Genomic DNA, 13,198 nt, shown 5'->3' with positions numbered 1-13,198 from the left:
AAGAGAGGAAGAGATACCAGGATTCCAGCAACAGTGGCAGAGAGGCCTCAGTGAATGGGGCAGACAGTGGAATGAGGGAATAAGGTGGACAAATTATAGCAGAAAAGTGGAGTAGCAGACATGAGGCAGAGAGGGTAAGCTATAGTCTTTAGTATAGACAGCTCTGAAAAATTATTTTTAAAAAGGCAGAGGTCATTGTTAATGGTGTATAAGGATTTAAAAGACACAGTAGTCTTATCGCCATATTTAGTTTGAATTTAATTTGTTCTGGTCTGTCCACTCATGTCAGATTTGAGGGCACAGACATCTTGACCCAAAAATAGCAGGTTATACCATGGTAACTATCCTTACTTTCCTATTAACTTAAACTGAAATCCTGTATTACTTACATTGCCTTACTATCACTGATCTTAATTGAATCTGAATCATAAGACTATGGGTTGGCCTTGGCTGATTCTATTTGAATTTGGTATGCTTATTAGTATCAACCCTAAAAGTAGAGGCAACTACTCTGAAGATGACAAGATGTAAAGGATATCCATACTGGTATTAACTAGCAACAGCTCTCAAATCCTACAATGCTGTCAAAGTTAAGTTTTTATAAAAATAGGTGATATTATGTTTAACTATAATAAGCCAGTGTTGTGAACAAATCTATTGAAAATAACAAGAGAAAACATAGTAGCTACGGAAGATCATCTATATTGTAGTCTTATATGTCTTATCCATTGCATGTTTTTCTAGGAAATTGTTCTGCTGTCTTGCTATGACTTGGTTTTCCCTATAATACAGAGAGGATAGATATATATGTAGAAATTCACACATGGGTTTTCTTTTAAATTATTTACGGGAACAGATTATATAATGCAAGATGTAATGAACAGATACTCTGAGGAAGAGACGCTAAGAAACCAGAGGCTAATTTTGTAGCATTATGATATAAATTCTAGCAATACTATTGTTCGCTGATTAGAATGACATTGGAATGGTTTCTTGAGTTCAATTTCAGCATATGTAGAGATGGGGACAGCTATCAAAAGAGAATGAGAGATGCGATGGTAGTTATTATTGTCTTCCCTAATTTGGAACTTGAGGACCTACAAAGCCTTCATCATCCTGTAATGATTTGATTAGTTCTATAATATGCAATAAGTATATAAAGTGGGTGAAGATGGGGACAACTATTTGTAAGACACTGGAGACAGATAGACAGTGAAGATCTCCAGTGGACTTGCTTTGAAATCTGTATTTCTTTAAATTGTTTTTTTTAACTGTTTTGTTCTGTTTTGATATGTTTAATCTTACCCTATTTGAGATGTAAAACAAATGTGTAGGACTGATAACCATATTACTGAGCTTTTGTTCGATCACAGAGCAGAACGGTTTGTAGTGTCACTTTTTGAATGTCATTCTAAATACTTTAATTCTATAACCTGAACAGCTATTTCTAAGATGACAATGTGTAACTTATCAACCAGCAATTTCTTACTGTTTGTTTTTCTGTAATTTTGTATTATTTCTACCCTTTTTTTATCTCCATGTATTTTTTTGTTTCCTTTTCTTTAAATTAAAAAAAAAAATAATGGAGGGAGAAAGAGACAAATAGGCAGAAGAAAGAAGAAAGGAAAGAGGGAGCATGAAAGGAAAGAAAGAAAAGAGAATCAGAAGGGAAGAGCAAAAAGGAAGAAAGCAACTATGATCTAGAGAGCTATTGTATCTAGTTACTCAGTTTTACTATATTTTCTTTAGTAGAAATATATATATATATGTCATTTCTGTAGTTTCAGTATAATCCTTAGAACTGTTCTTTGTTGATTTTTTTTCTTTAAATTATGCTTTTGTATAGGTAATATTCTATAAAATGTTTCAGATCTAACTCTTCTCTCTCCTTATGAAAGAAAAACTCGTCTGTAAAAGTTGGTTCTGCTATTAAAATAGGCATCCAGCTTACAGCAAATGGGCTTATTAAAATACTTTCACAGACTCAACATTAAATATTGCCACTTCAGCAAGATAAAACTTGAACATCAATATTAGATGAGGTTGTCATGTGAGTTATGCATTTATGAGCCGCTGAGCCAAGTAATGGGTATGCAATTAGTAGTGTAGTCAAAGGATTTGATGAAAACCAGAGCTATTTCTGTGATCAAGATGAGTGAGTATTCAAAATGTTTTTCCTAAGGACAAAATGTGCTCCTCCATTAATGGGATAAGAGCCACTCTAAAATGAGAAGTCGATCTCACTTGGATGTGTTTTATTGGAAAACACTCATCAGGGTCAATTCCTGCTCCAACTGGTTGAGAACTAAGCAGACCGTGATATGTCATCGCCAGATTCTACTCAAGGATTAATGGCTCCAAAAAACAAGATGCCTCACTAAGTCTTCCTGTAATATTACACCCAACTGTGCCTCTCCCCACCATCCCAGTCCTCCTTGCACACCAAGGGGCAGAGGACGGATTTTCACGAGTCACAGAGGAACAAGGCACATGGATAATCCAGTACATGTTCTAAACCATCCCTCCTGGTTCAGGCCAAGTCAGAACCCTCATGGGACCTGCCAAAACAGAAGCTCGCTGCCCTAGGGCAGGCTGGGAAGCAAGAGATAGAATTTGTTTAGACCCATCTCTCACCACGAGGGGAGGCTACAATGTCCTTGGAGAGATATTGTCTGATTCTGCTACCAATTTGGCTCAGATGACCCTGAGGCACCGAGGGATTTCTGTAACTCCTTCCACTCCATATATAAAGAGCTGGAATAATGAGATTTCAGGACAGCACCTGCGGCCTCACAAACCAGCGCCGAGGAGGCAGGAACAGGGACTGGGACACTTGCCCTCCTTGTCACCCTAGTGGGATATCGGGTCACCGTACAGTCATCTTTAAGGTACAGTGTGATGAGCCTGGGTTGTCAGGTGTGGGAATATTGCACATTTGGAGCTGGGAACTGAAATAAATACTGGTCCTTGTATGTGCGGCCTTGTCAGCCACTCAAACTCACCTTTTCCTCACCTGGAACACCTGACCTGGGAATGACTTAGATGAGCCAATAGGGTCTTTTTTTTTTCCAACTCTGATCTTTTCTATCTTTTCCTCAATGTTAGTGATGCCTAAATTTCAGATTAGACTGTGAAAATCTAGAAATTAGTGTCATTCTTATTGAGCAGGGATTTGTTAAGATTAACTAAAATCAGGAATATAGCTTGGGTTGCTGGGTGGATTATACAGTCCCAAGAAATACTATATGTGTCAGGTCATGAGCTTTTCAGAAAGCTGATGGTCAGGAAGATTAATCTTTAATTTGGGGCTTCTTAGCTGAATGAGTAATTCGGGACTTGAGAACATAAGCAGTGGAATTTTCTTTTGTTTTAGTTAATGTAACAGACTATATTGTAGCTTCTCGTTTGGCCAATATAAATGAAGAAGGCTCACAAAGTCAAGTTTCAATAAATGCTATTTAATGAAGTGGATATTTAAACTTTATTTAAAAATAGTTCTAGTACTATTTAAGTGTAAGTTAACTAGTAAAGTAGACTTAAGGATTGCCATTAGAATAAAGCCTTTTCCAAATTGGTAAAGATTTATTGCAAATAGAACAAATTCTCCCAGTAGATATAAATCTTAACCACAATTACTTTTGTTGTGGGGGATGCAGAGAAACAGAATTGTTCATTTCCCCAAGGTCAGTCCCTTTTTGCTAACAACTTACCTATTGGTTGATATGCGCCCTTCACATGCATATGATGAAACTAGATATCCTCACTTACTTCACTTAGAAGTGAAGTAAGTGAAACGCAGTGCCCCTAAAATAATGAGGGTATAAGCTGTTTCATTAAACTTAGTGCAGACCATCAGAGTCAGGGAATCTCAGTCTGGGTGAATCTCTAGATTAAACACCTATATTCCTAGACCAGAGAACTAAAATGTCTTTTTCAAAATCTAAAAAAAGAAACTTTCTACACAAAGTGAATGAAACCCATAAAATCAAAAGCACTTAAACATGTGTTTAAGAAACAAGCATACTTCAATATGGTACCACTTCTCAGTCTTTTGGCTAATATTAAGTGTCATAATAATAATATGGTGACCATAAGAAAAATACCAAAGAATATAAAAGAAACAAAAATTATACGTAATCATTTATAATATCTATCTGCTGTTAGCATCATCTTAATTTTTTTGTTTTGTTTTGAGACAGGGTCTTGCTACATAGTTCAGGCCTGTCTGAAGCTCACTATGTAGTCCAGGCTACCCTCAAACTCATGGTGATCCTCCTGCTGGATTACAGACATGTGCCACCATGCCTGGCTTTGAATATCACTTTTACATACTTCAGACCATGTATCTATCCTATTAGCATAAGAAGGCAATAAAACTAGTTAAAGTTTATGTTAATTTGCTCAAATGATGACAGGTTCTTTTTATAGTGGAAACATAACTGAAGTGAAACACATATTGGGGCTGGGGATTTAGCTCAGTGGCATAAACACCTGCCTTGCAAGCAGGCAGTCATGCGTTCAATCCCCAGTACTGATAAAAAGAAAAAAAAAAAAAGAAAGAAACAAGAAACACATATTGACTGCCTCCCAAGAGCACTGGCATGATTCACTCATTAATTAATTTAACAAATACTTTTTGGTTTCCAACTGATTTTCACAGTCCATTTCATGGTGGCATATTCAAGTACATCCTCCTGAGTATAAGACCTCCCTCTGTGTTTGTATCTTTCCCTGAGAAGCAAATACTTGGAAGGTCTGGAAATTGAAAGTACCTCTGTACGAGAGATTCCTCCAAGTCCACAAACAATTTTAGTGTTCCCATAACTGCAGAAGGCAATCTGAAATTATTCAGTAAACATTTCATAACTCTGACATGTAATGATATTCCTAGGACTTTATGCTTCAGATATATTTGAGTATGTGGACAAAATAAATGATTCACTCTGAAGTGTTTTATAATAGAATGAAAGAAGAACTAAATGTCCATCAATGTGGGAATGATTAAATAGATGAATAAATATCCATGAGCAGATTACTAGGCAGCCATGATAAACAATGTCTGCCAGTAAGAAAGTACTTTCTTAAGTGAGAAAAGTAAAATGCAGAACAGTCTACATAGTGCGTTTTGCTTACAAAAAAGAATAATAGAAGGATACACACCCTCACGTACACTCATTAAAATGGAAATATTAATAAGACACCATCAACAGGAAAATTACTGAGAAGCATTGCAGGTAACAGCAAAGAAGGTAGAAAAGGCTTTTATTTTTATTTTATAGTTTTTATTTTTTTAAATGTTTTACCATGTTCGTATAACTTACCTCTTTTAAAGTACAGTATGTTTCACCCTTTTAAAAAAATGAGTATGAATGAAAAATTAACAGAAGCGTTCATAGTAGGCAGTTGGTAAATATGCATATCACCCCCCTCCCCACACTGATCTCGCTACCATCTCCACATAGAATCATCTTTGATCCTCTTCCCAGGAATCCTTCAGAAGATTGTAACCCTTTAACCAAATTATTCTGTAGATTGTTTGACAAGAAACATAAGCAAATTTTCACATACATCCTTTAACACATTGGACATCACACCAAAAACAAAACGAAGAAATTTGTCCTAAAATACCAGGGAGTGGGAAGAGGAAAGCAAAGATTACTCTGAGTCTCTACCCAGTAAAATGATATTTTACTGTCAAATATCATTTCTTCCTGGGGAACCCAAGTATGCTGAGCGCCTTGTTCTCTGGAGCAGCTCCCTACTTCCTTCACCCCTGGCTGCTCTTCTGAATCTGTTTCCTTCAGCCTGGATGCCTCCTTCCTGCCTATTGAGTTTCTGTTGCACCCCTTGATCAGCCTAATCCAGCTGGTTTGGAAGCCCCCAGCAACACCACTCTGGGGTGGGACTGTGGGCTCCACCATGTTCTCCTCCCATCCATGAGGGAGGTAAAGTTGGTAATAATCCTTGGTTCCCAACACTTCATTTTCTAAAAGAAAACAAATGTCTCTGGACACACAAGGAACTTGAGTAATCAAAGCCTGACTTGAGTTCAGTTTTCAAAGAAATGGGGCTGAGCATGGCGCACACCTGTAATCCCAGCATTCGGAAGGCCGACAAAGGAGGATCAGCATGAGGTTGAGGCCAGCCTGGGATACATAATGAAACTGACTGCCCTGGCAGTTTGGTGAGTGGGGATGGAGAATCAATATTTAACTAAACTTTTTATGTTTTCCAACTTACCTTTTTAAAAGTTTTTAACAAACACAGAATATAACATTTTCTAGAAAAGCAATTACTATTCACTCAGAATTCGTGGAGAGGTTGTACTTACAGGTGCGTAAAGAAGGCAGGCAGGTTCTTTGTCAATGGGAGGTGCTGTGTGAGGGGCTTGGGATGCAGGACGGTCCTGGGCACAGTCAGCTAAGCGTCTAGTTGCACGGTAAGATTACAGAGTCAAAGCCATGGAGAGCACAGACCCAATTCCAGATCCCGGCCCAATCCCCTGTAGCTTTCCATGTTCCAGCATAGTAGGGCAAACCTGGAAACATCTCTAGTCAGAACATAATGACCCTCCAGGTTCCCTACAGCCCCAAAGAGGTGACTGAATATTAAATTTCAGAGCCCAGGCACAAGCAGTGTGAACTTTCAGTGGTTAGGAGTGACTGGGAGGGCAATGGGGAGAACCCAATCCTACCTCTTTTATTTTATGATGTTTTATTTTTCTCTCTTTGCAAGCACCCAGTGGGCATTCCTCCTGGAATCTGAGGCAGAGCTTTGTAGTCTCTGGAAAACTCAAGAGGTCTCTCCATGAGGCCACGTAGAGCTCAAAAGCCACACATCCAAAGGCCATGCCTGTTCAGCATCACACTCTGATGTTCTCACAATGCCTTAAAACATCTTGAATTCATTGTCAACATCTTTTTACAAAGAGATTACACCTTTTTTTTGCAATATTAAGGATTATACCTTCCCACTGAATGATATCCCTGTCTTATTTAGCTTTGCTATGATTGATTGATTGATTCTGGGGATTGAATCCAGGGCTTTCACACTGTGCCATTTATTTTTTATTTTGAGACAAGGTCTCACTAAGCCAATAAATTGCCCAAGCTGGGCTTGAATTTATAATCCTCCTCTTTCAATCTCCCCAAGTGTTAGGATTACAGGTGGTGTCATGATGGCTGGCTAGAAATTCTATTCTTCAGGATTTTTAACATTTTTGAACAGCCTGAAATTCAGGCAATACTGGAAACACACCCTAGTAGTAACAGTTATTGGTACTGACTGGCAGTTTCTCCTTTAAAAAGGCCACATGTCCTAGATTTGCCACAGAGCCTCCTAAACATAACTGGACCCTGAACTTATTGATCCATAGATAATCAACATTATAAAATAGACAACCCAAGGCTGTATAAGCACTTCCAGTGTCAGGTACTAAATAATTACCATGTCAGGCTTTTCCACTGAGAACTGGTAACCTTATGATAATACATATTTTTCCATTTCACAGATAAGAAAAGAGAAATTTAAGTCAGGTCACTTGTCCAGATAGATGTAGATAGAAAGAGAGGTCTCCTGACTCTAGTCCAGGGCTCTTTCCATGATGCAGATCAGCTGAGTCTTTGAGGCCATCGGCTCTAAGATGGGATATGTTGTTGCTTCGTGCACTGAAAATGCTCCGCATCTAGAGAGTGACTCGTTACCCACCCTGTCAGTAGTGTCAGGAAGACACATGTGCTTGGTGTGAGAGGTCATTTTTACTTTTTATTGTTGAAGTAGTCATAGGCTATGGAAAGTTACAAAGCTAGTATAGAATGTTCCCATATACCTGTCATCCAGCTTCTTCTAAGGTTGGTATCTAACATAGGGCATTTGTCAAAATATGAAATTAATACTGGTGCAATAAAATTCATTGCACAGGTTAGTCAGACTACCAGGTTTTACTACTGATGTCCTTTTTCTGTTCTAGGATCCAGTCTCAGATTCTACACTGCACTTATGTTTATTAAAGATACGGTAGGGATAGAGACAGGATTATATAATATGTCCTTGAACTTGGGCCTCTCTGCAGTTTCTCTTGAACAAACTGAGCTTTCTGAAGTGAGGGGATGTGGACCACACAGACAATGTGTCTTTGTGTCACATCATATCATACCACATCAGCAGCACAAATGTCAACCACAATGAATATCTTACTTGGTATTTGTTTCTGTACTATCATGTCACTATTTTCATTTCATTCTGGGGTGATTTCCAAATCACCCCAGACTCAATGGAAAGGGAATTCAGCTCTAATTCCTGGAGCCAGCAGTTAGTGTCAAGGAGCATGAAGTCACGCGTTAAAAACCTCCACAGCAAATAGCAAACCTTTGAAGACAGTTTTTGAGACAATGCAAGTATTCTACTTCTTCAAGTTTCATTGACTGATTTTTCTCTTCATCAAAGGACCCAGCACATAGTTAAGCACACTGGTGTGCTCTTGTGGTGGCTTTTGCCCCCTCACCCTTTCTATATTTAGTCATCAGAATTCTTCTGAGTTATTCTTTATCTTTCCTTTCCTTTATCTATTTCAATAATTTGTATCAATTTGTATTTATCCTTTGGATCGCAACTGATACTGTATTATTGATTTTATTGCTTGAATTGTTCTGAATATTGTGACTGAAAATCTTGCAGGTGATACCTCTGTTCTTCTGAGGTGCCTTCCACCTACTTTTTAAAATATTAATATGTTTTAGAACTTTAGAGTGCTCAATCCAAAGGGTTTATAAAGCTAAAGTTTATCCAGAATTTATTTATAGAAGCTGGGGCTCTCCAGAAGTTGGAGACCACATGGGAAAGAAATGAACCCAGGAGTTTTCTATTATAAGGAGATAAAATATTTTTGTTAATTTAACTTTTACTTGGAAATAATCTCCAAGTTACAGTTGCAAGAATTACATGAATACTTTGCACACACTAATCCAGACATCCTATCACCACCTGTTTGCTTTATCACTTGTTTACTTACACATTTCATCTGAACCATTTGAAAGTAAACTGGCAGGCCCCCACTCTTCACCTCGAGCACTCTGTGTCCCCTTCCTGAGACCACAGTAATATTTTCACATAATCAGAGCACAGCAGTCAACCTGGAGAGGTTCGGCATAGATGTAATCCTGTTATCGCATATGTTCCGATTTTGTCTTTAATTCAATGCTGACCTTTGTAACACTTGTGAGATTCAGCTTTCTAGCAGATCAACTAGCTATCATGATAATTATGATCTTACTGGCCTTATCTCCAGCATAGTGCCCATAGCTTTCCTCCTCCACAAGACTGCTGTTTGGTCTAGTTAACAAGACTCCTGGATGAGACTTCCAGTTCTCTCAGGACTGAGAGCGTACGTTGGACTTGGATGGATCTAAGTAATGGTCTTGCAGAACATTTTGAACAGTTATGATCTATGATGAGAGACACTCATCAGTCCATATTTTACCTTGGGTTGGTCACTTTTCCCCTACATGAGAGAGAAAAATGATTTCTTCTGTGGAAGGTGACCGACAGGAACTTTGGCAATAGAAATTGTAGGTCCAGAACTCAGCATAAATGTTACTAGTTCTGTGACTTAGACAGGAATGTAAAGCTCCTCTGCTTGGCTGCCTGCCTTGTAACTGGAGAAATCATAAGTACTACTGATATCGAGCTACTAGTATCATTGATGAGACGATTTCCAAAACTCAGTTAGAATTTACAAAGTTTGATCTGTTACTTACTGTCTCCTGTGTGAGATGTCAGCATCTCCGTGAGTGGGGGAACTGGGAACTGAAATCAGCAGGTCTCGGTGAGAATCCTGGTTCTTCTCCTAATTAGCTTTGAAACTAGTCGAAAGTCACTTAACCTCTCTGACTCACTTCCTAGTCCCCAAAGAAAGGAATAATAAAACCTACTATAGTGTGTCAGATTACATGAGACATTTGGTGTATAGTCAGTGCACATCACTGACAGGAATGTAGGTGAGGAGGAGGAGAATTTACTTGTAAGTGTTGTGCATGCTTTATTATCTCATTTAATTCTCATAAAATGCATTTTGGTAGGAGAAAATTAATATTAAGAAAGATTAAATATGCTTCTCAAGGTAAAGATTCAAAAGCACAGTGACTTCCTAAATAATTGTTAGGGTCTCTTTCTTCAGAATGTAGTGTCATTCCTATCAATTCAGGGAAACCCCAGAGGAAACAATAGTCATTGTGGACACACTCAGTATAAACATTTCCTACCAGTTTCAGCTAGTTAAGAATTTATTCATATTTCCCTGGGTGATTTTTTTCCCCTCAGCCTCTTCCGAAGACCGAAATGTAGAGATCAGAACTCTACAGCAAAATCAGGTGGCTTTGAAGGATATCAGTTTTGAGGAACACTGTGAGGGAGACTCAAGACTTCAATTCAAATAGCCTGACTGAATTTAGAGGAGAAAATACAAGGGAAATGATTCTGTAGGGTCCTAAACTGAGGACAACCACTTCCGCAGAATGCTCCAACTTCTATCTGTGGATGTAAGAACAGAGAGGAGTGAACACCTCCATCCCCGTTCTGTCAAGTAAGGCCCTGAAGGTGGGATGGGAGAGGAAACCCCACGGCCTCAGGGCCTCAGTCAGTTGCAAACTGATAACCACTGGACCTTGTAACTCCAGAACAAAAAGTATTTTCACCACGTGTGACAAACCCACCAAGAGGAAACGGAGTGACAGGAAGTACCTCAGAATTTTTGATGGTCAGGCTTTTGTGCACATAGTGAGTGGCACACTGCACAGAGCTTGTGTCTGGAGTCTCATTTGCATTCTTTTAGTTCTTACTGTGAGACACATAAAACAGAAAGTACTGCAGAGGAGAAGGGAAGTTTGCCCTCATGCAAAAGTAGGGAATAATCTTGGAAAAAGCAACTTATCTAGCTTTACCTTACAATGATTGGTGATTTATGCACCGTTTAAAGTAAATTTAACCAGGATGCTTGCTTCTTGCTGTATCCAGGTCTCCCAATGAGCAGCTCGCTCTCTCTCTCTCTCTCTCTCTCTCTCTCTCTCTCTCTCTCTCTGGCTGGCTGGGTGACGTGATGGTGAAGCTTTAGGCTTGAGGGAAACAGTTTGCCTCTTTGCTTTCTCCATAAAGTGGTAAAAATAAGGCTGTTTTGAGAGTTAAAGGTGACAAGGAAAGCATTTTGAAGAATGAAGGGTATTCAATAAATACTCAGCAAGGACCATAAAAATAACCCAGAGATCACAAACCAGCCCACCACTTGTCAGGAGGGAAAGCTTGCATGCAGGTTTTATCCCAGCCCAATGGGGAGCCCAGCTCTGTTCCCCTGATCACCTCTGCCTGTTGTTACTGCCCAGCTGAGTATCAGAGGCCAATACCAGTGCATTTTCCCCTACTATTGATCTCTCTTAGAGAAGAAAAATGGTTCTCTATACCCATGGTTTTATAAAACTTGGGGAAAATAAAAGACAAATACAGCAAACCTGAAACTTTCTTAAATGTTTTGTTAGCACTTAAATGTTTTGTTCTCCACTTTGGAGAACTGCAGCAAGTACATATCACAAGTTGGTCCTTTTATATTCTCCTTCCCTCTTGTCTCCTCTTCATCCTAAAATTCCCTTCCCAACTCCACAAAGTCTATCTCCTTGTTTCCTACCACTTATCTTCTACTTTGTTATCAAATTTCTCAAAAGAGAAAACATTTGATATCTAACTTTCTATGTCTAATTTATTTAATTTAGCATTATAGCCTCCAGGTGCATCTATTTTCCTGAAAAGAACACAAATTCATCCTCCTTTGTGAATACATACCACACTTTATCTATTCATCTGCTGATGGCTATGTAGAATGCTTCCAGTATTTTCCTATGACCTGTTGTGCTGCTAGAACATAGGTACATACGTATTATTGTAACATGACGCTTTTAACTCTTTCAAAGAGACACCCAGAAGAGGTACAGCTGGGTAAAAAGAAATTCTATTTTTGGTTTTTTGAAGAATCGCCATACTAATTTCCATACTAGTTGCACTAGTTTATACTCCACCAACAATGTAGAAGGTTTTCTTTTTCCTCACAGCCTCACTGGTATTTGTTGACTTTTAAGTTCTTGGTGATATACTTTTTAATTATGCATGAGAAAGCAGATATTATTTCTGTTAATCATGAAAGGAATCAATAACTCATATATGTGAACTTTTGGGCACTTTACTTATATCAATTTGTTGCTCTTGATTTTTAAGTCACTGGGGATAGGGGACAGCACTGTTATCTAGCTGTCAGAGAAGAAATGATCCTCTGTTCTCAGAGTACCTTAGGACTGGGGTCAACTAAAAGACATCACAAGCACACAGAAGCTCCCCTGCAGGAAAGTTATTCCCTTCCACCCTGCATATGCCACAGGAAAGGAGCCACTCTTTGAAACTTAAGAGTGTAGAGATCTGAAGTTGGGTTTATTTTTTAAAAAATCAACTGCGTAAGAGGAGAACAGAGATTCCTGAGTCTGAAAAGCTCCTCCTGTAACCAACAGGAGCTTAATCTTGTCATTCACAGACAGCAGCTCAGTGGGGCTCAGGTCCCCACCAGCGTGGATGCCTGTGCATTCCTTAGGATTCTCATTTCTGTGGCCCATCCTACACAAGACCACAGTGCCACCCCTTCTCTCTGCCAGAGGAACTCTCCCTCCCAGGCCACCCCACCAGCTACCCCACACTTGGTCCACACAGTGGACAATTTTCCTCTGCCTGGACCAGGGCCAATGCACACAAGTGACTAACCTTGATTTCCTACCAGTACCCCATCTGGACACCTTTTAGTCCTGCTTCTTGCTTATTTTATATTCTGGAATAGATATATGTGTGTATCTAATATTTCATAGTCTATATTTTATTTTACATTATTTAAATTGATATAGTTTTATTTCTCTGGAGCCCCAAAAGCAGCTCATACCAGCGACAACCACTCTGCTCAGAGTAATCACAGGAATTTAATGGGAGTAGTAAATGCAAAACAAGGAAAAAGGATGAAAAAGAATGGGACTGAGGATGGCACGTCTCATTTAAACCAAAACACATTTCCTTCTAGGAAAGCTGTCATATCGCTAATACTGAGGCCCAGCTTTCTCAGCGATCTCCAGTGAAACAAGCAGCTAGACAGAGAACTCACACAGGGAGACTGAGCCAGACG

Source organism: Cavia porcellus, unplaced genomic scaffold (genome assembly GCF_034190915.1).
Source record: "Cavia porcellus strain 051 isolate PalLab524CR breed Dunkin Hartley unplaced genomic scaffold, mCavPor4.1 scaffold_17, whole genome shotgun sequence".
NCBI classification, from domain to species: Eukaryota; Metazoa; Chordata; class Mammalia; order Rodentia; family Caviidae; genus Cavia; species Cavia porcellus.
Note: the sequence above shows the minus strand (reverse complement) of the source record.